The sequence below is a fragment of the Gallus gallus genome, chromosome 2, assembly GCF_016699485.2.
Source record: "Gallus gallus isolate bGalGal1 chromosome 2, bGalGal1.mat.broiler.GRCg7b, whole genome shotgun sequence".
Classification (NCBI taxonomy): domain Eukaryota; kingdom Metazoa; phylum Chordata; class Aves; order Galliformes; family Phasianidae; genus Gallus; species Gallus gallus.
Window position 1 is genome coordinate 81226785 of NC_052533.1, and position 19742 is coordinate 81246526.

Below are 19742 nucleotides of genomic sequence, written 5' to 3' on the forward strand. Positions count from 1 at the left end.
TAGAGAAAAGAAAACTGAATGGTAAGGACAGACTATCCTAGACAAGAAAAAAGATGAGCAGAAGCTAGTTAAGAAGAAATTATAATAATTGCATTGAAAAGAATCTAATTAAGAACGCAAGTAAAGATGCTGTTCATTGATTCATGTGATGATAATGTAATAACAATCTACTTCTGTTATTTAGCCTTGTTACTTTACAAAATCAGAATGGAGTTCACAGAACCTGTTTAAGCCTGTGCAGTATTAGCTGAGTCCACTATTTAATTAATTGTTTCATAATAAATGGCCCCCTTGTTTACAGTAATATTTTAGTTCTAATCTATCTTCACAATCTAAAAAAGTGTTTAATTGCTTTAATGATATTAGCTGTCTCAGCCTTTATTACAACTCTGGACATAATTACCCTCTTTTAAGGTAATTTATAGACCTCATTAACACTCTTGCCTCTCTGCTGTGATTAAAAATCTCCTAAGAATTGAAATCTCTCTGAACGGTGAGAGAATTATTTTGATTTATTGTTCACCATTGCTGAAAGGAGCACAAAGCTGATTTATTATGACTGATCTCTGCTGAGGTGACTAGAATTGGACTGGGGAAGAGAAACATAGGAGCTTACGGTGAAGCACTTTACTTTTCTCCATCACAGAGCTGCAGTTTAATATGTGTCCTGTCATTTGCTTCCACAGGAGCATGAAGAAATCTCTGGTGAACAAAAACTACCTTGAAGAGTCTCTCCTCTGCCAAATAGAAAGCAGTAATACTTTGATATTGGAAATGAACTTTCCTGACAATGACCTTAAAGGACTCGGTAAGATGGTATTAATATGATTTTTGTACACAAAGCACTTTCAGTCATCTGAAACGTTGGAGCTGTTGCTAAGAAAATGGTTGTTTACATACCGTTTACCATTTGTTTGTTTGTAGAACAGAAATTTAAAAATACTGCCAGGAAACTGATGGAACAGGTCAAAAACAAAGCCTTACAAAATCTGGGCTCTTTTGCTATCTTTATATAATCCTTTCAATATTTATGTAATTCTGAACATTTTAAAGAATGACCACTTGTCAAAACCAAACAAAAATAAAGCCAAGAAACTTAGTATTAATTTATTGAAATCTGCACTTCTAGTGAGGTTCCTATCCTGTCCATTCAGCATACATGAAGTTTGTGAAGTAAACAAGAAAGCAGGGCCACCAGCTCTACTTTGAGATAGAAGTGGCATGTGCTCTGCTTAGATGGAACAAGTCTGTGGAGCCCAAACACATGCATCCTTGAGTCCTGAAGGAACTGGATGATGTAGTTGCCAAGTCAATCTCTGTCATATTTGAAAAGTCATGGCTCTTAGGTGAAGTACTGAGTGACTGGAAAAAGGGAAACATCACTCCCATTTGTAATAAAGGGAGAAAGAAAGACTCACGGAACTACAGGCTAGAAAGCCTGACTTCTGTGCCTGGGAAGGTTATGGAGTAGGTCCTCCTGGAAAAGCTGTTAAGGCACATGTCTGGTGAGGAGGTGATCCAAAATGGCTTCACCAAGGTTGGATTGTACCTGACCAAGTTGATCTATGATGGAGTGATGACATCATTAGACAAAGGAGGAATAAACGATGCCACCTACCTGGTCTGCAAGGTCTTTGATATAGTCCCAAATCACATTCTTAATTGGAAAGATATGAATTTGAAGGATGGAGTACTCAGTGGATAAGGAATTGATAACATGGTCATAGCAAAAGGATTGTGTTCAGTGGTATTGTGTCCAGGTGTGGGATGATGATGAACAGTGTCCTCCAGAGTTCCATCTTGGGACCAGAGCTCTTTAACATCTCTGTCAATGACCTGGCTAGCAGGACTGAGTGCACCCTCAGTAAGTTTGCTGATGACACTAAGCTGAGTGGTGTAGTTGATAGAACAGAAGGAATGCCATCCCAAGAGACCTGGACAAGATTGAAAAGTGGGCCATGTGAACCTAATGAGATTCAGCAAGACCAAGTGCAAGGTGTTGCACTTATGTTGGAAAATCTGAGGTACAAAATGGGAGAATTCATTGAGAGCAGTCCTGCTGAGTACGACTTAAGCATTCTGGTGGATGAAAAGATTGATATGAGTCAACACTTTATACTTTGCACCTGGAAAGCCAACTACTATCCTGGTCTGCATGAAAACGAAAGTGTCTAGCAGGGCAAGGAAGGTGACTGTCCGTCTCCACTGTGCCTTTGTGAGGACCTCTCTTTGAGTACTGCATCCAGGTTTGGGGCCCCAACACACAGAAAGACGTGGAGCTGTTGAATCAAGTCCAGAAGAGGGCCAGCAGATGGTAAGAGGGCTGGAGCATCTCTCCTATAAAGACAGGCTGAGGGAGTTGGGCTGCTTGTTCAGCCCGAAGAGGAGAAGGTTCTGGGAAGTCCTCATTGTGTCCCTTCAGTACTTAAAGGAAGTTCATAGGCAGGAGGAAGAGTGACTTTTTACAGGAACTGACAGTGACAGGAGAAAGGGAAAATGTTTCTAAATAAAAGAATGGAGATTCAGAAAAGCCAGCAGGTAGAATTTTTTTCTCAGAAGGTAGTGAGGTGCTGAAACATTGGATGAGAGAAACTGTGGATGCTCTGTCTCTGGAGATGTTCCAGGACAGGTTGGATGGGGCCTTGGGCTGCATGATCTAGTGAATGGCAGCCCTGCCCATGGCAGGGTGGTTGAAACTGGATGGTCTTTAAGGTACCTCCAATCCAAGAGATTCTATGATTCTATGATCTTTAAGGTCATTTTATGATTCTATGATTGTCAGTTGTTTTCCTGAAAATATGTTCCCCTTTGCCATTCTTTTCAACTGTCTTAATAAATTATTTCTGCTTAGAAACTTACAGAGGTTGTCTCTCTGACCATATTCTCCTCTGGCACAGACACTGTAGTGGAGAGGTCTCACAGCCTCTTGGTAAAGGCAAGCACTGAAATAGAGACCTTGTTCCCCAGGGGGCATGCACTACTTCCCCTACTTCACAGAATTTAGCTCTACATTATAATGAACTCAAAAACTAATTTCTCACTTCCATCTTTAGCTGCTCAGACAAATAGATGCTATTAAGATACTTTTTTTTTTTTTTTTAATGACATTGCATTGATCTTCATGAGAAATAAATGTTTGATCTAGTTCTCTCTGGAGTTATTTATGAGACTAAACTCATCATTTAAATAATGGTTTTGAGCACACAGTTGTTTGGTTTTCCTCATTCTTGCTACGAATATGGATATATTTATTTCGCAGTGAAATATACATTGCAAACAAATTATCCAACGAAAAACAGAATTCCAAGGAGAGTAGAAATTAAGATTTTATGATTACTGATGAAACACTAATTTGTTGTTGTTGATTAAACAGTCAGCTAATTCATAGTAAGTTCCTATTTTTCCAGAATTCATCATTTTAATGCAGTATAATACTAACATGGTAGAGCATTATATATCTGTGGAGTACATATATATTTCTAAAAAAAAAAAAAAAAAAAAAAAAAAAAAGCTTTGAAGCAAGAGATCTTCCAGGCAAGAGAAATAATTCAGGTTTCATTTCATTAAGAATGTATCAACTCAGTTACACTAATTTTATATTATTTTAATAGTATAATTAACTTTAATAATTTCAGGTGTGTTCTAAACGAGATTTGTACATAATAGAACATATATTAATGTAATAATCTTTCAACACAAAATTAAAGAAAATGTAGGATGAGTAAGCACCATTGACTCAGTCAAATTTACAGATACTGAGGTGCGCATGAAATTTCAGAATATGTATTTGCATTATGTACAGTGGTGGGAAAAAAGAATCGTGTAGACTTACACATTCTATTAAAAAAAAAAGGAAAACAGAACTTCACACAAGCTGTGTAATTGTATCAATTAGAATCTAGAATTCTATTTTTTGAATGTCCTTACTACTTGTTATTTTGATTAGGCAGTATATGTTTACTTTTACATACACCCTTAATATTGATAACATCAAGAGATACCATCAGTTTAGAGTGAATCTTAGTTTTTAGATTATCACTGTTGAAAAAAATATATATTTTATACACTAGAAAATATGCCTTATTTATCCATATATTTAAGAAAAGAAAAATAACTGCAGATGTTTTATACTTTTTTCCTTTAATGGTCACTCTTAGTGAGGTTTTCAGGCCAGTGGAACATTTGGGATGACATGGAATTTGAACTTTAAAAGCTACTAGCAGCTGAAAATAGTCTTCTGAAAAATTTAGTTGTAATGTCAAGTATTGGCTTTTGTTGTGATATGAAGTACCATTTTTTTTTAATTGATTCTTCTTTTCCCTCTAAACTTTTCACCCTATGTTCTGGTATTTGGAAGCTACTGTTTGCACTTCTACTATATATAAAGTTCTGAGAATGCAATTTTCCCTTGAAGTAATTTTTCAGGGCAATAGCATATGCACTTAAACTCAGAGGTTGAGATTTGTCCATGCAAAGACTCTTTTAATTCATGACACAAGGTGGGTGAGATAGTACTTCAGTAAAAAGAGTATAGGCTGTAGAGGATTTGTGTGACTACTGCAAATGCTAAGCTCTCTTCAGGAGTATGGCAGGAGAATATCCCAAATGTCATGGTGTATACAGTAGATTTTAGAAAGCTTTTTGTGTAAGGAACTTCTGAAAGGGAATGTGGGAAAAAAAAAAAAAAAAAGAAAAAAAAAGGATATATATTTATATGTTGTAGGAAAAAAAAGGGATGTACATATCTATCTGAACTTCTCTCTTAATCATAATATTCTGTTATTGGGCTCACATTCTTTAATTTATCTTGCCATTCAACACTATAATCAGCTGACATTTATAAATTCTTCAAAGGTCAGCATAAACCAATAGAAAGGAAATGGTAAAAATGAAAGAAAAACATGGCTTTGAATGACTTTAAAATATTTAGCTTTATCAGGCAGAAGAATATGTCAAGCCATGGTCAGAACGTACATTCTTTTTTTGCTGTTGGCTTTGTCAGATTAATCCAAACTACTTCAGGTTAACACAGGAATATTTTATATTCTAAGCATATCATAGTGTTGTTAACTTCACCTAGTTTTCAAATGTGTTTGATTTATCTTGTAAGTAGCCAGACTTTGCAAATAAGTACGTGTAAATGTGTGCATTAATGCTATCAGAATTATGAACAGAGCAAGCAAAGAAGCAAGATCAACAAGTTACAATGACATCCCAAAGATATTAGTACTTTTTTAATTTTCAGTTGTTTGGGGTTTTTTTTTGTTCAAAACTTTCCCTTTTTTTTCTCTCTTTTTAAAGGATATTTTTAATTTGAAAAGTCTACTTTCTCTAGATTTGTTTTGGAAAATAAATAAATATGAAATAGCACACAATAATACGGTTGTGATTAACGTTTTTATGTCACATCAGCATCTGAGAATATAGCATTCTACAGACTTCACAAAGCAAAAAGTTATATTTAAACAAAAAAAAAGGGAAAAGAAAAAAAGAGGAAGAAGAAAAAAGTGACTTAATTAGAAGAATATCAAATGAGGAGCTTTATTCTGGTTGTTTTCAAAGAATGAATTCATACAACTACTTGTTTCGGCTTTCAGAGGGGGTGTTTTCTATTTGCAATGTGATAAGCACTTTTTAACTGCTGTATGTTCCTGCCAAAAGCAGTGTGGATGACATGAGCAGCAGTTTATATGAGAGGAACAGCTTTAGAAACTGTCACCATTCTCATTTCCTTGTTGTCTTTGCAGCTCTTGTACAAACTGTTGGCTTGAAGCCTACATTTTAACATGCAATTAAAAGCTCAGGGATCTTTTTATTGTTTTCTGTTTGACTGAAGAAGAAGTGAAAGTATCTATTTTTTTCTCTGACGGAAGAAGGAATAAAAGTACCTATTTTGGTCTAAACAGGAATCAATGTTTATATAGGCACATCTGAAGTATATATGGAGAAAAAAATATCTGATGAAGAAACAAATTAGGAGACATGGAATAAAATTTATCAGGGCATCTTGAGCCTAAAGATTATTCTTTGCCTTCTCCCTTAGTAGAAACACTCTAATTACTGTCTTTTCTTCCTTTACATTTGAGGAACAGATAAAGGTAAAATAGATGAAGACTCACAAGGAAGATGTATGTGGCAAAAGATCATAATTCAAACCACAAGACTCTCAAGATTGGGAAGTCTATATAATAGACAAAGATCTTTCAGACTGGGGCGGCTAACCTTGGCTGGTTGCCAGGTGTCCACACAGGCACTCTCTCCCTCTCCTTCCTCAACAGGACAGGAGAAGAAAATAAATGAAAGAAGCTAATGAGTCAAGATAAGGATAGGGATATACTTACCAGTTACCATTACTGGCAAAAAAGACTTGGCTTGAGAAATGCTAATTCAATTTGTTACCAATTAATAATAGAGTAGGACAATGAGAAATAACAATCAATCAATCAAACAAACCACCTTCCCTCTGGCTGCCTCCTTCTTCCATGGCTTAACTTTACTTTTTCAGTCCTTACTTCTCTAACTCCTCCCCTAGAAGTGGTGCAGGAGAAAATATTGACACTCTCAGTTCAGATAGTTAAGGTGTCTTTCTCTGTCATATGAGTGGGAATGCATTCTCTTTCTCAGATTGCTGTAGCCAGTTAGAACCATTCTTGGTTTCCACCAATTCTAAAAATACCAGCAACATCTTTGCATTCTTAATTATTTAATTATTACAGACCTTTATTTGCTTGTAGAATTATACATGGATTTACAGACTTATGTGCAAAATTTTTTCAGTGAATGGACGTTGCAGCACCATCACTGTTTCTATTCAGTAGCTGTCAGTTCAATTCAATTTCATTTCTTCTCTGTCTTTCTAATTCCTTGTCAGGCACATTTAGAAGTATCTCCTATTCCATGTAATGTTTTATAGTTGTTGTTAACTCTTTCAGACTTTTTTCCATTATTCAGGGAATTAATTGGAACATCTATGTTTCTCTGATGAGGCACAACAACTTCTGAGTGATGTGTGGAAAGGAAACTGCAGTAAATTATCATTACAGAAAAATACTTTATAATACATCTGAGAAAAACTAATATGGAACATAGTTCTGCAACAGAAGTTGACAGACTCTATTGGTTTCAATGAGCTTTCAATCAGATGCAAAGATAAAATCTACAACATAATTGCAAGGGGAGCTAGGACTTCATCAAAAGTGTGACTGTTATTGCTGTGAGTTGTGAGTATGTCTATATATCATTATATATCTAGAGGAAGGAGTGAAAAAGAAAGAAATTTAAGATGGGAAGAAATCTAATGTAGGAGGAAAATCAGAAATAAAAGCAAAATACCATGAGGGTTTCCTGCTGCTATCTTTGAGTCCTGTAAGAAGAGGGAATATGAATACTAATTGTTTTGTGACATGACTGGACTGATAATATATGAAATATCTAATCTTTTTGTCATTTCCATAGTGAAAGATGGAATTTAAAAAAAAAAAACAAACATTGAAGGCATGAGTGTGAAACTGCTTCAAATGGCTGAAGTATAGATGCTACCTAGATAGTTTATTTGCTGTAGAAAGTGAAATGGCTACTGGAATCAGTTAGATAATTCTCTATGGATTGAAAATTTCATGGGTTCCATGAACCAGAAAAGAGCAAAGGTCAGAGAGACCCAAAATTAATTACAAACTAAGGAAGACTGTGGAACATGCTGTTCAATATGGCTGTTCAGAAATAAAGAACCTGCTGATGTGAGTTCAGTCTAACGCTCTAGAGGGGATGAGGGCATCACGTCATGAGCATAACTAGACTGAACTTGAGCTGCCTGAAGAAAGAACACCTTTCATGGATGAAGCCACAAAGTTTGGAGACTTTTAAACAAAATGCTGAAGAAATACTGTAAGTCCTCACAGATAAACAAACAAACAAACAAACAAACAAAACCAACTTGTTCTTTATGCGTGTGCAACTGCCACTCAGGAAATGAAAATAAGTGAATCTCAGCAGGCACAGAAATGAGGGATAGTTGCCAAGCTGAGCTGCAGGAGGTTGATCCAGATGGTGGAATTAAAGCTCATTCCTAAGCTCCTTTTGTTCATCTTACCTCTTTAGTTTTCACTTACTGAGCTCAGCAGGAATTTCTCTTTTTTTCTTCACTAACATTACTTCATGCACTGCCATCGCTTTGTAACAAGCTAAAGTCTAGCAGGTGGGAAGTTTTGAGAACTTCATGTGTTGGGCAAGAGATGGTAGAGACAATATTTGCTATTGGCTTTAGGAGTGCCCACACACCACTTTGTCAGTGGATAGAGGTAATTTTCATCATAGAAGCTTGTATGATTACAAGCATTACAGAGAATCTTGTATGATTATTCAACCTCACTGCAGCCTTCCAGTACCTAAAGGGAGCCTACAAACTGGAGAGTCAACTCTTTACAAGGGTAGATAATTGCAGGACAAGGGGAAATGATTTTAAGTTGAGGGAGGGAAGATTTAGGTTGGATATCAGGGAGAAGTTCTTTACCAAGAGAGTGATGAGGTGCTGGAACAAGCTGTCCAGAGATGTTGTGGATGCCCCGTCCCTGGAGGTGTTCAATGCCAGGTTGGATGGGGCCCTGGGCAGTCCAGTCTAGTATTAGATATGGAGATTGGCAGCCCTGCCTGAGGCAGGGAGGTTGGAGCTTGATGAATCTTGACGTCCCTTCCAACCTGAGCCATTCTATGAATCTGTGATTCTATGATTCTATGATTCTGTGATGCTGTGTTTTGGATTTTTAGTGAAAATCCTGATGATAACACACGAGTGATTGCAGAGCAGTGTTTACACAGCACCAAGAGCTTTTCTGCCTCTTGTGCTCTTTTTCCAGTGAGGAGGCTGGGAGTGCACAAGGAGCTGGGAGGGGACATAGGCAGAACAGATGATAAACTGGCCAGAGGAATTTCCTATAACACATGGTGTCACACTCAGCAATAATAGCTGGAGTAAAAGAGAAAGGGATTGGCATGATAGCAATTGTCTTCCCACTAAACTGTTATGTGCAGTGAGTCCTTCTTACCTGGAAGTGGCTGAACATCTGCCTGCTGACTTGAAGTGGCAAATTAATGCCTTGTTTTGTTTTGCTTGTACGCGCAGCTTTTGCTTTACCTATTTTTATAGCCCACTTTATTTCAACCTGTGAGTTCTCATACTTTTATCTTTCTGGTTCTCTCTCCTGTCACATCTGGTGAGAGGGAGTTTAACTGCCTGTAGGGGTGAAATCACAATAATTAGATATTTTGGATAATTTTTTACCATTTCTATGATGATATCTGATTGGAATATTCTTAATCTTGACTTAACATTGCCCTCTCATAAGGAAAGTATCTTTTTCATGTGTAAAGACTGCTCTCTTCCCTCAAGTCCTAGTTTCTGTTTCTGGTGCTGTACCCAGGGCAGTGATGGCAGCTTTGCACTGATTCTAAGACAAATGCATGACTATGTGATTGAGTTCATGTTTCTTTTACAACTGAGTGATACAAATGCCATGTTAATTTAGTAATGAAAATACTTTTCTAAAAGACTTTTCTTCTAGACTAATTTTTCTGTTCACTTAGGGATATTTTTGAACTGTTACTGTAAAGGTATCCATTGACATTAACAGCTATCAGTGTGTTTGTTTTTGTTTTTGTTTTCTTGACAAAGAAGCATAAATAATGATATAACTGCCATCACTAAAATCAATATAGATGAAGGTAAGGAAAGTGGAAATCTCTTTCTTAGGCTCATAATTTAGAATATTTTCTAGCTGCAGAATTTGTCTCTTTTTATTTTTTTTCTAGGAGAACTGGGTTTTGTAAAATCTGAATTTTGGTCTGAAAGAAAAAGGCCATGAAAGCAACTTTGAAAATATAATTGTAAGTAGGTTTAGAGATATTTTCCATCAGTTTGCTGATTATATGAAATATGTGATAACCCAAATTTATTTTATTAAATTGTTGCTTTGAAAAGCTAATGATGACAAACTAAATGCCAGTGGCACTTCTAATTGCACTACTTACTGACTGTTCTGGCAAAAACATCCATCAATGACAATTACTCCAACCTGCCTCCCATTCTTCCCAAGCATCAGAATTCCCACCTCTCTCTTATTCTGACATCAATAACTCCAGCATGCTTCTGACAGTTCTGTGACAAAAAAAGAAAACATAGCCTAGTGATGGGTATTAGGCTAGCATCATTGTTTATTTCAAGCAAAAATATCCTGACATCATGTAAATGTGTATAAAGTCAGTTGAAATTAATAGTGTGTCCTTTAGTGTAATAGAATTTGAATAAGTTCCAAGAAAAGTATGTTTAGAGCTTTGGATACATATTCTTCAGGGTATTATTATGGAAGCATCTCTATGCCAGATCTCTTTTTCTGCTCAGCTATTTCATCTAAATTTAAAAAGAACTTTTAAAATATGTTTACTATTCTGCCTTCCAATTCATAACTCGTATGAGTATTGAACATCCATTTTGATGTCAAAGAAGAAAGATTCATCTTGAAATACTTTAAGAAATGCCTGAGATTTTTCCATAGTGAAGGCAAAATCTTAGCACTCTCACATGTACATTTGCCAGTTTGACATATAATATACTTAACAATCTTTCTGCTTCTATGAGACCAATAGAAAAGTATTATTCATTTGATTGTCTCTGTCATTCTTGCTCTTCTTCCAATAAGTCAAACAGCAAAAATGTGCTACTTTCTCTGTGCAAGCATTAACGTTTCCTTTCCTGTCAGGGAAACCTTGTAGGTGGATACAGTAACAAGTTTAACCTCTCTTGATTAAGTCTGCTTTGTTATGTTTTTTTAATAATCCTATAACCTTTAGAAATATCTTAGTGCAAATTCATTGTGTGCACCTTTAGGAAGAGCAGAAGAGAATATATAGCAGAACAATAGCATCATTTATATGATGTGACATTTTCAACAGGTAATTATTCATAGAGTTTCAAAAAAGCAGAATGAATAACCTCATAATTACTCCTAAGTTTGCATATTTTTTATATAATTTATCTTACATTTCTGCTGTAAGTTATTGTAATTGTTTACAAACTTTGTGATTTGCTGTGTTACTCAGGTGTTTGTCATCAGCACAGTATAATACACGCAATCTGCTCAAGATACAAAGTTAGTAGAAAAAGTGCAAACACTTAAAGTGATAAATAAACATTCAAATGTTCTCTTATGAACAAATAATATAGATAATAGCAGTAGAAATGTGAGGAACTTGGTGTAATGGATAACATTATAATGTATCCTGCCTAACACCTAAAAGCTAGGATCTTAATTCTTCATCTCAGATTTGGTGCCTGTGTTTGCTCTACAGGAGCTGACACTGCTAAGTGATGCTCAGAACATCATGATTACATGATATTACAGCTTTTTGCCTGCCTGAGGAGACTGAGAGAGACATAACTCTGTGGCTTCAACATGAACAGTAGAGGGGCTTATGATCTGCTTTCCTGGAACAATGCTGCCTGCAGGTCATGGTTCACTAGTGCTCTGAATTCACCATGCAGAGATGTGGGCATAGATCTGACAGAACGGAAGATGATACCATTTTGTGGTGAAGCTACAGTGGGATGAATAAGGAGCTTCTCAACAAAAGCAAGGCCTGAACATCAAGGATGTGACTGGCTAACTACCTCCCTTTAAAGGTGATTCCTGGTGGGTGTGCTGTCAAAATTGTCACTTGTTTCATTGCTGGCTCAAGCCTCAGTCTCACAGTGAGATTGCTTAGCACTGTGTAGCACCACAGCGAGACTGAAAAATTGACTTCTTCCGAGCACTGAACAGAATTGACTTTATCCTGAAATCTAGCAGCTTATTTGCAAATAATTACTGATGTGCAGTAACTGAAATGCTAGTTCAGCAAGGTATTTAAGAATGCACTTTTTTTTTGAGCTGGTCCCAGTGGCAAGTGCTTAAAAGCCCAGTGTAATAGGGCCTCAGAGACAGCCATGGTTTTTGTTGGAATTGATAAAGTACATTCCTAAATCTCTTTTTAAGTATACTTGAGTTTTAAAAGAGACAAATGATTTAAAATCCAACCATAAAGGAAGCAAAGAAATAAATAAAATGAAGGAAAGGAAAAGGAAATCATTTAACAGTGAGAATCAGTAAACATTAATTCAAACTCATGTGAGCTTTGTTGGAGACTCTGTCCTTCAGGAAGTAGTTTTAGAGTAGTTTTAGAGTATATTGCAGGTGACACCAAGTTGGCTGGAAGTGTTGATCTGTCTGGAGGTAGCAAGGCCCTACAAAGGGATCTGGACAGGCTGGATAGCTGGACAGAAGCCAATGGGATGAGGTTCAACAAGACCAAATGCCGGGTCCTGCACTTTGGCCACAATGACCCCAGGCAACGCTAGAGGCTTGGGGCAGAGTGGCTGGAAGACTGTGTAGAGGAAATGGACCTGGGGTATTGACTGATGCTTGGCTGAACATGAGCCAGCAGTGTGCCCAGGTGGCCAAGAAGGCCAATGGTATCCTGGCTTGCATCAGAAACAGTCAGTCAACAACAGTTGTCAGCAGGAACAGGGAAGTAGTTGTCCCCCTGAATTCAGCACCAGTGAGGCCGCACCTCGAGTACTGTGTCCAGTTTTGGGCCCCTCACTGCGAGAAAGACATTGAGGCCCTGGAGTGTGTTCAGAGAAGGGCAACAAAGGTGGTGAGGGGTCTGGAGCACAAGTCTTATGAGGAGTGGCTGAAGGTGGGATTATTCAGTCTGGAGAAGAGGAGGCTCAGGGGAGACCTTATTGCTCTCTATAACTACTTGAAGAGAGGTTGTAGTGAGCTGGGTGTTGACCTCTTCTCTCATGTAACTAGTGATAGAATTAGAGTGAATGGCTTCAAGCTGGGCCAGGGGAGATTCAGGCTGGACGTTAGGAAATACTACTTTTCTAAAGAGTGGTCAGGCACTGAAATGGGCTGCCCAGGGAGGTGGTGGAGTCACTTGCCCTAGAGGCGTTCAAAGAACATTTGAACGTTGTGGTGAGGGACATGGTTTAGTGAGAACTAGTGATGATGGGCAGATGGTTGGATTGGTTGATCTTGTGGGTCTTTTCCAACCTTGGTGATTCTATGATTCTATGATATTACAATTATTGAAGGCCATTTAACCTTAAAATGTTCTATATACTTTAAATATATTTGCAATATGTGCTAAGTTGATTTGCTGAATGCAGGGTTCCCTCAACAACATTCTGAAAGTGAACAGCAATAGTGAGCTGTAATAGTATGGGGTTCTACTGTTTTAAATATGCATATTTCAAAACTGGGAATAGCTTCATGTGAGGCAGGTGCAGTGCTTTCTTCTCCTTGTCCTTGTTGAGAAATGACCAAGGTGCTCAAGCAAACAAGATGAATTTTCACAAATTATTGTCAAATATTATAAGGTAAACTGAAATTGTAACTTTATCTTCACATGCCTTTCCCAATGAATTTCTACTTGCTTTTGAATTAGGTCATCTGCTCTACCTTGTAAGCTATCTGTTACTTTATTCTCAATGTGTATGTGGCATTTGAACCGTATTTCCACCATCTGTATTAGTTATGCCACACAGCTCCCCACGGTTCTTCAGCCAAGTGGTGCGGAAAGTTCACTGCCTTCATGCTTAAAGTCCATGCTCATCAAGGTAGATCACATTCTTACTCAATATTGCTAGAGTACTCCATGGATGGAGAATTGTCTTCTCATTTTTTTTCTGTGTAAACAGTACAAGCCCTGGAAGTATGAGACTTCCAGCTGAACTGAGAAGTCATAAGTCCTATTCAAAGATTTTGAAAAGATATTAACAATGAAAAGTATTCAAATCCGTCCTATATCACAATCATACTGTATTTGGAATTGGCATCACTCCAATAAAATGCTCTGTTCTGGCCTGAGTTTTTCTGCACTGAAACTGTTGTGTACATTCTTGCAACAGAACTTGGGTATGAAGTAATTGACATAGTGGGGACAACTGGAGGACCTAGACCACAAGCTAGCCATTGTACAGAAAATACATAAATATGATGAGAAGAGTTTCTCCTAGATGAGATTAAGAAAGTGGCATGATCTTTTGATGTGTGATTTGTTTTTGTAGAAGTGAAAAGTATTACACTTTGCAGCTGTTTAGTTTTTTGTTGCTTTTTTTCTCAAGTCATCTTTAAAAGCCTCAGCGGTCACTTCTAGTTGCATCTTCCCTCTCAGAAATAACTAAATTTGATTGGACTTAATGCAAAAGTTTTAGAAGCCAGATTTGCTTAAATACAGTCAATTTAGACTTTCAAAAGTTCTATTTGCTAGAGTATAACTGAATGCTATCTATAATGAAAGTGGGAATGTTATGCCAGCTCGGAACAATGTGGATACAGGATTCTAAAATGGTAATCTTAAGTGGTAGTAGTCATGTTGTGACTCATTCCTGTCCCTGTTTTGTTACATGCAGATGCCTCAGAGGCAGCTTGTGGACAAACTGAGTAAGCACGTCTGGCAGCAGACTGACCTGCCAGGTGTGCAGTGCCCTTAATATTCTGGAGGCAGTGCTCTAGCAGTGCTGCAGATTGTCTTTGTAAAGCTAATACATCTGCTCTTGAAGGGCTCCTTCCCAGATAGACAGTAGCATCCAAAATATAACTGCCTTCAACTATGTCTTTGAAAAATAATTATGGCAGAGGAATTCTGTGAGTAAAGGACTAGACCTGGTCTTAGGTAATAACCTTTCTCTACATCAATTCTTTAAGTCTTGTTCCATAACTACTGCTGTTTCTGCTTGTTTGCTTGTTTTTGAATAGTGGACTGCTTTCTATTCCTCTGTGTTATTCAGAACATATTCAGAACAGTTTTCATATATAAGCAATTACAGATTTGAAGGCACTTTCAATAAATGGATAGAAATATATTTCAAACTATAAATAAGAAGTATTTACAGTCATTAAATAATTTGATATAGAAATACTACTAATTCTTTTAATTTTCTTACATGTGTAGAAAGACAGAATCTACTCTTATCTATAGGAAGACAAACTTATTCCAATGGCAACTACATTTGCTTTAGCAACACCATATACAAGGTCTGTTCTGAAAACAATGCCTTGTATTTTATTATATAAGCCCATGATATCAGAGGTGGCTGCTGGTGGTACGGCAGTAGTGGCTGAACCTTCCTGCCAATATTTCATTACATTTTCTTGCCATATGACAGATGGAAGCAAAGGGGCAGTCTGACAAAATGGCATCTGACATGGAAGTACATATGAAGTGAAGATGTGTTTCTAAATTCCTCCATGCAGAAAAATTTGCACCCCTTGACATTCACTGATGCTTGCTGAACGTTTAAGGAGACCAAACAGTGAATGTGAGCACAGTGAGGCAGTAGGTGGTGCATTTCAGCAGTGGTGACAGAGAAATGAAAGACAAGCCATATTCCAGATGGCTATTAACATTTGTGCCAGCGTTTCACACAGGCTCTTTTTCATTGCTGGTGAAAATGCATAGTTAATGGTGAAGACTATGCTGAAAATAGCTGGGAATTTGCTGCATCAAATAGTGCTACTGTGCTCTTTTTATCTGTTGTGGTTTCCAAGGAAATAGATAGGAGGCATTACTTTTGAAGCTATCTATGTACAAATTAAATTACTTCACTGCAGTACATATCAAGTATCTACAAATAATACACAAACATTTTATGAATCTCTGCATATATCAGCTTTTAAAGGAGAGACTTCAAAGTGACGTATGGGACTGGCAATATAACCAGCAAGGACAGATACTTTTTCAAATTAAATTGCTGGTTAAATAGGATCAAGCAGAGGCTTATTGGGGTCACTCAGTTGAAGCCCTTGATCTACCAAATGAGAAGGTTTCCTTAAGAACCATATCAAACCCCGTCTTAAAGGTTTCAAATTGTTATTTGTTTAGAATTTACCAAGACATCACTGTCCAGATAATTCTTTAAATCCAGATTAAACTTATTCATATGCAGCTGCTCATCTCAGGTAAACTTCAGCCTTTCTTAGGTAAAAGCTTACAAAATAAACTCATCTAAAATTTATTTATAGGATATATTGAATAGTAGATTATTCTGTGATGAATTGCATGGTGACATATAATTTTTATCAATACATCATGACATCTCACTACATGATATACTAATATAATTATTAATTTAGAAATAGTACTTTTACTGGGCTATGAATACCTGTAAGGCTATACAAAATGAAAACTTGAAATATAACATATGCTTTTAAGAAAACAAAACAAAACAAAAAACCGTGACTAAGAAAATTGTAAGGGATTCCAGTTTGAAATAGTTTTCTGTAGGAAATTCCAAATTTGTAATTTTGCTCTGATTTGGTGTGAAAATTTCACAAAAGTTAGTAAGTAGTGCAGAGTACTGCTTAATGGCAAGTAGTTAAGAACCGGGAATCCAAAAGCAGTAGTAAGCAGTAGTTGTTAGCAGTTTACTTCACAGGACTTAGAGCAATTGAATGTATACTACTTGGGATAAACATCACCCTGAGGTTTAGTGCGCATTCAAACAAACAAACAAACAGCAGAAGAGACATTATTTTATTTCACCAATAGAAAAATGTAGGCCCCTTTCAAGATTTTCTAGTAATCTGTTCAACAATTTCTATTCACCTACTAAGTATCAGATTAGGCTGGAAAAGATACTTAAACTGTTTATTCCACATAACAGCTTTGTTCTGCATGGACTTACACTTTCAGTACATCTGCCTAGATTTGTGTCACAAAATAGGACAGAAGGCATCCAGAAATGGTCATGGAGTAAAAGCATTAAATAGACATGAACATGAAACTAGTATTGTGTTTAATCCCAGTAGAATATTTGTAAATACTTAAGGAATTCTTCTGAAAAATATAGCCTTCAGATATCTGAGGATTAATTTGGATTGTTGTAGATGGCAACATACTCTAATGTACATATTTATTCTCTGAAAGTAACACCTGATTAATAAATCATTTGTATGAATCTAATTCTGCATTTGAAATCTCATATAATAGTGGTATTACTTTACCCAAGTCTAAAAACTGAAGAGATGTATGGTTTGCAAGGAAAATTGCTATTTTTTTAGAACAATTTGTGTGAAAAGAACTACAAAGAAGCTCTTAGACACAGGCTCTTTTTAGGATTGGAAACAAGATAGTTTATTCCAGACTGAAGCAGCAGTGCGGGATGATCTCAGATGGGATGATTCACAAAGCTACCAAATTACTTCTGTTTTATTCTTTACCTCTAATGTGCTCTGGAGTTTCTTAGAGACAGGCATATTCTTTAGACAGTGTGCTAGAAGGATTTTTTTATTATTATTTCAGGCTTAATGGAAGCTAATAGAACTGCAAGTCTGGATTTGTATTACATAAATCAAGAATGGGGACTCACACCACTGTGTGGAAGTTTCAACTTTGATCTGATTGAAAAGGTTTCACGTAATAAAAGAGTAGAATCAAGTTATGAAAAGAGATTTAATTAATTCCTAATCAGTAATATAGGAAAAGAACTTTGGAAAGGCAGCAGGTGTACGTTCAGTTTTCCTGCTGCTCTTTACTCTGTTAGAAGTTCCAGTCGTAGAGAAGTAGGATAAGCTATTTCTTTTTTTTTTTATACTGAAGTATTCAAAATTACAGACACAGCTGATCTTCAATATGCAGAAAATGCTACACAAAACATCTGTGACAAATAAGAAATAAACTTTCAGGCCGCTGTTTAGACATTCATTGTTTTTTCTTGTCTGTGCAGATCAACTGCAGGGGATGTGTCCCCTGGATTTGTATTTAATGGGTAGTTCTGGACTCCAGAATACTTTTTAGAAAATAACATGCAATTTCTAAGGCTCATTTGAAGACATTGTATCTTTTTCTGAATTACTTTGCTCCTTGTCACTGATTAAATATCTGTGTGTTTTGTCTGATTCTTTCAATAACATTCATACTCAGTGCTCATGACATCATCATCGCTTTCACGGTAATGAAGCATATTGTCACCAGAATTGGTCTGCCAAACAGCCCTAATTGTCCTAAATGCTAGATCTGGGACAATAGCAACTGAGGATCAGCAGCTGAGTGGGAAAAGTAATTTCTAAGTCTACAAAACTGTGATAGTAGTTGATGAAGAACAGTGACAGTTATGAAACTGAAAGGAAATATGAGGAGGCCTTCCAACAATGCTGCAAGTTTAAAATACCAAGGACTTTGTTTGACAGTTCTTATGCCCAGCTGACAAACACCTGGTAGGATTGTTATTCCAAGGCACATCATGCTGCTAAACTGTATCTCTGAGAGCCAGGTGAACTTGGTATAATTCTTGTGAAGAGGTAAACAAATTTTCTATCCAATTAGCTACAGCTTCTCCACATCACTCCCAGTCACAAAGAGTGAGGGGAGAACCTGGTTCTGTACATATGAATGGCTATCCCTTTTTAGCCACTAGTCTGGCTTTAAAAGATATTTACACATACAAACCCTTTTATTTTCCCCTTAGTTGCAGGTTTCTATAACAAAATGAATTGGTTAATTTTCCTTTTAGGATTTTTCATTAACTGCCTTTTATCTCTGTAAAATATCTAAGGGCATTAGCATTGAAATGAAGGCCTATCACAACTTTTCTTTACTAAGTAATATGAGCGCTTTCTATTTTTGAAGTAAATTAAAGGTACTGCCAGCTACATTAGATTAGAATGCTGTGTAAATATGTGCATATAGGAATTGTTCAGGCTATCTTCTTCAATGACCAACACTAGGTTTACTATGAAAGATATAACCTGATGTGATGCTCTGCAGAAGTATTTAGAAGAAAAATATTCAAATTCAGAAATATAGTTTAGCATACAGAATGACTGTTAGAAGATACAAAATTATGCATTACATGAAATATTGTTAGTAGCTATGTCTGTGATGTTGCTGTCTGCTCAGCAGAAACACCTCTGCAAACAGGATTTCAAACTTACTGATCACTTCTTTTTATGAACCAGTGCTTTACTAGCAACTGGAGCAGTTCTAAAAAATCTTTCAAAATTATAACAGGTTTAAAAAGGGTTGTGTTCTTATTCAACTAGAAATTCTGTTTATAGATATGTTTTAGGTACCTTTCCTTCTTGTTTATTTGAGATAACTTTAACGTGTTGTATATTGCACAGAAAACTACAAACTGTGTTGCATTACCAGGTACTATAAAGGAAAAGGTGATATCAGGGCTGTTGCTCCAGGTGGTGAATTCCAGTGGGCAGTGATGGCCAATATATATGATATACCAGTTTGTTTTGAACTGAAATGTAAATGGTATTTGTAGAGATAAAATATCAAAATAAAACCTGATATACACATAATGATATCTTAAGCTTAACTCTCAATATTTAAAGTTACAAGGAAAGTTAAGTCTGATTAATTGGATAAAATTTTGAGTGAAAGAATGAAAAATTGTATGCCAATTTATCTGATAGACTATTAGGCATTCTATGTTTTTACGTAGGCAAAAAAGATATTCAGAGTGGGAAACTGTTTTCTAGGAGGGATTTTTTTTTTTTTTTTAAAAAAAGAAAACTTATTATGAAGATGGAACTTAGCCAGTTTATGAAAATAATTATATAACACAGCCACTTTCAGCAGTAAGACCGGGGTCTTGTTAACCTTTCTAATTCTATGCTACTAGTTCTCAGTATTTCATGAATTAAATGTGATACTTCCATAAGTTCCTGTCTTCACTTCCTCTGCTACATGGACAT